Source organism: Diceros bicornis, chromosome 23 (genome assembly GCF_020826845.1).
Source record: "Diceros bicornis minor isolate mBicDic1 chromosome 23, mDicBic1.mat.cur, whole genome shotgun sequence".
In the NCBI taxonomy this organism is placed as follows: domain Eukaryota; kingdom Metazoa; phylum Chordata; class Mammalia; order Perissodactyla; family Rhinocerotidae; genus Diceros; species Diceros bicornis.
In genome coordinates, this window is record NC_080762.1 from 10,391,523 (window position 1) to 10,396,139 (window position 4,617).

Consider the following 4,617-nt stretch of genomic DNA (forward strand, 5'->3'; position numbering starts at 1 on the left):
CGCCCGTCGCGGGGGCGGGGCCGCGCGGGGCGGAAGCAGCGCCGCACGCCCGGGAGCTCGCACCAGCCCCGCCCCGCCGCCCCACTCCCCACGCCCCGCCCCGCCCCGGAGCGCGCCGCGGGGGACCGCCTGCTCCTGCCTTGGGGGACCTGCGATTTCGCTGCCTGGATTGTTCTAGCTGCTTTATGTTTTGGTTTGCAATTTTTGTAATTTGTAATTAGGTGCGGAAGACTCTGAAAGAATGCAGGTCTACCAGAGAGAGATTTGGAGCCGAGGAGGTAAGCGCGTGTGGGACCAGCAGGTGGTGCTGCTCAGAAACCCAGCTTGGAGATCCAGAAGAAGCCCTTGGGCGCGCCTGGCCGGATTTCGGGGTGAAGAGTCCTTGGCAAAGTACTGCTTGTTCTCTTTCAAAAAAAAAAAAAAAAAGTACCTTTAGGACATTCCAAGTTATCATCCGTCTATGCTACACACCCCATGAACAGATAATAGCAAAAATTTGATATGTAACTGAAGGTATAATACTAACATTAACAGTGTGCAAGGCGTTGTTCTAAGTGCTTTACACGTTTTCGCTGGCAATAAACTATGTGGTAGGTACTCTTGTTATTCCCACTTTACAGAGACAGGCACAGCTGGGCTGTGGAGGCAGGCAGCCACTGTAAGAGTTCACGTAGTCCAGTTCTTCATTTTATCAATTAAAAAATAGATATAACAAGGTTAAACGACTTGCTTAGAGACTTTCCTGTTCAAGATAGAGGCCGGATCAGAACACCGATATGTTTCCTGATCCGTAAATACTTGTAATATAGGAAAAGTTATTCACCGTTCTTCACTTGCTCTAGGCACATGTTTAGAACAGTTTCTCTAAATGAATATTATAATTTATATTCTATCTGCAGTTAATTAAAGGAGTTAATCAACAGGAGTCCCACTAAAATGCCTTTCTAGGCTTCATACCCTCAGCCACATTCATAATCTTAGTCATTTCAGTGAATAGTTCCATCTTTCCCTATCCAAACTCATCGTTAATTCCTCTCTTTCTCATATGTTCCATATCCATTTTGCAAATAATCTGTTGGCTCTTCCTTCAAAACACATCCAGAATCTGACTACTTGCCACCTGTACTACAGGCTACATCATCTGTTTGGATTATTGCAATAACCCAGGGACTGGTTTTCTTGATTCTGTCCTTGCTGTTCTTTGAGTCTATTCACAACACTGAAGCCAAAGTAAACTTATGAAGAAGGATGTCAGATCGTACTGCTCCTCTGTTCACTCTCCCATGGCTTCCCAATACAAAGTAAAAACCATTGCCTCTCTGACTCCCAAACTGCTCACTCAGCCTTGTGTTCCAAAACGACTTTACATAAGCTTTCGACCTCAGTCTTTGCAGTTGCTGTTTCCTCTGCTTAGAACATGCTTCCTCCCTCTGTCTGTGCTCAAATGCCATCTTTTCAGTCAGTCCTCTGCTTGCCACCCTATTTTAAATCATGACATCACCCACTCCCAGTATCTCTTATGCCCCTCCTTTACTTTTGCTCACTAATACTTACCACAACATAAGGATGATTTAGTTTGCTTTTTCATCTTTATTGTGTGTTTCTCCACACTAGAACATAAATCTCTTGAGAGCAGTAATTTGTATTCTATTTTGTATCCCAACTGCCAAGAATAGTGCCTGACGCTTTAGAGAGGCTCTCTATAAATATGTGTCGAATGAACAAAAGAATATGTGCACACACATTTATATACCAAATAATATATAAATGAATAAGAACTTATTTGTCAGTAATTGTGTATAAAGAGGAGAACTAAGTGTATGGAATCGTATGCACCCGATCTCCACCAGTCACCTGAGAGACAGTGATGAGTTTCTCTCTATGAATAATACAGGACAGCGCCTCTCAACATTGTCAGAAGTGTTTTAAAAGTAATTGGTTTCCAGTAATTGTTAAACTGTCCAAATTTTCAAGTGATTTACTTAAAGAAATAAATCAGAGTCTAACAAATTCAGGGTATCTCTGTAATAATGTTACTGTCACTGGCATTCTATTTTGCTTCATTGAATCAAACATAAAGGAGTTGCAACAGACTGCAAGGAATTGCTCGCTATTCATAACCCACTGTCTCTTTCCCACAAGTATATAAAATGCTTTCATGAATACCGCACATCTCCAGCCATCACCTCTTCCCCATACTATCCTCCCAACACCCAAAAATGTTTGAGTTATTTGTTTTCCTTAATTTCAAAATATTCTTTTCGTTTAGTTAATATCTGAAGACATCCATGAAAACACGCATGAGAAAATTATATGTGTTACAGTGGAAAATGTGTTGAAAACCATTGATGTAACTCATCTAGGGCAGTAGTTTTCAAAGTGTTTTCCAGTGTTCCCCGAGGATCCTTGAGATCCTTTCAGAGGACCCCAGAGATGAAAATTATTTCAATAATAATACTAAGACTCCAGCTGCCTTTCTCTCTCTCTCTCTCTCTCTCTCTCATACAGTGCAGTTTTCTAGAGGCTACATAATATGTGTTGTACCAACAGACTGAATGTAGAAGCTGAGATTAGAATTTGGCTATATCAGTTAAGCCAGGCATTAAAGAGATTTGCAAAACAAAATAATGCTGCTCTTCTCACTAAGTTATCTTTATTTTGGAAAATGTAGTTATTTTTGTACTTAATGAGCTTATTATTTTTAAATGAATTTATAAATATTTTAAACAGTTCTCAGTCTTAGTTTCTAATTTGGTAAATATTGATAGATTAATACATGTAAACAACAGTTCTTTTGAGTCTTCTGTAATTTTTACGAGTATAAAGGGATCCCAAGACCAAAAAATTTGAGGACACTGATCTGGGGCTATTTTGTGTACCAACCGTAAGCTCGATTTCTTCCCACTTGCCAGCAATCATCTGATAACTGTGGTCACAACTTTCTCATATGTCTGGAAACAGAGCAAACCAGATTCAGGAATGCACCAGTCATTATAGCTAGCAGATGAATAGAAATTAAGCCAAAGGGAAGTTTTGGAAAGCAGACTTTTACATTTCAATTGAAGATTTTGTTCCAAGAGCTGATACATCACTTGGTCTCCGTCCTACCATTTGCTGTTTTCCTACTTACAGTAATCAAATAATAGGTACTTTTCTAGTAGAATTCCTTTGTAAATAATACCATAGTAGACAATTTTGCTTGTGTTTTTCCTTTACCTAATGTGATAATCAATGCTCTCTCTTTGACTGGTTTTCAGTGTTTCTACTGCAGCCTCAGAAGTTACAACTGAATTATGATAATTGTATGCCTGAGAAATAGCCCAACACAAAACAGTCACTGAGTCAGATTTTACAGTTTGATTGTAAAGTCAATCATGCCGTTCCTAACCCTGGTTGTGTGTATACATGATATATGTATTGATTTTTAGATGCCTTATATTGACAATATTAGCTATTATATTATCTCCAAAGTCCACGTTTGTTTCATTAGATGACATGACCTCTCACTGAATTGAAAGATAAGATTAAATATATTGAAAGATAAGAATTGAAAGATATTGAAAGATAAGAATAAATGCTATATTTTATTTTTTGATGGAATCATTTATTTTAAAACTAGATTATTATTTTAATAAAACTGACACTTAGTGCACTCTATTACATAAAGGAAATAGCTTACAGTTGTACAGGCAGCAAATATGTTTTGCAATACCACATTTTTCTCAAAATGGTTAGGATTTAGGAAGTCAACATTAAATTGTTTTATAATCATGTACGTTTGGTCATTTATTTATTTGTTTATGGAATGATATGCATATCCATTATTGGTTTAATACAATTATAACCTAGAAACTTGAAGCATTTTTCACAGCAGTGTATCAGTCAGGGTCCTATTTAGCAAACAGAAACCACCTTAAGTATTTCAAACAAAGGGAATTTAATGCGGTGAATTGGTTGCAAAAGTATTACATAAAACTGGAGGAGCCTTAAAAGGAAGATGAGGATACTCTGAAATCAGTAACTGCAGAAAGTCACTAGCTGTCCTAAGGTTGGAGGAGCAGAGGCTTTACTGGTGTCCCAGGAGCCTACTCACGTGCTCCCTGAGGCTGCTGGAGCATTTCTGTTTGAACTGCTACAATGGGAAGCCAGGACCCCATATGCTCAGAGGCTGCAGGAATCCAGGAACTCATGGCCACCAGCAGTCACCTACCCCTGCCACTGCCAGAGCAAGGAACAAGAAAAGAATCACCTTCTCCCGTGCACCTTCGGGTGTCTTCCATTGGTAGAAATACAGGAAACCAATGGTTGGTGGATTCTGGAAAATGACCTTTTCCAGCTCCCTTGGATATAAAGCAGAATATAGAAGTGCCAGTGTGAGGCTGGGCATCAACAGACAAGGAAGTCACTGCTACTCTGACCAGAATTGAGTTTCTTCATTTGTTCTTCCTTGTTGCCCCTGATCTCCATAGGGGGTGCATGAGATTTTGGGAAACACTACTCCATTCTTATAAATGGAGCATGTGAACTGGACTAAGTCAACGAGTACATACCAACCCCAGGCTAGTGACTGTAAGATGTGGACATTTGACCTAAGACAGTGCTACCATGTAAAATTCT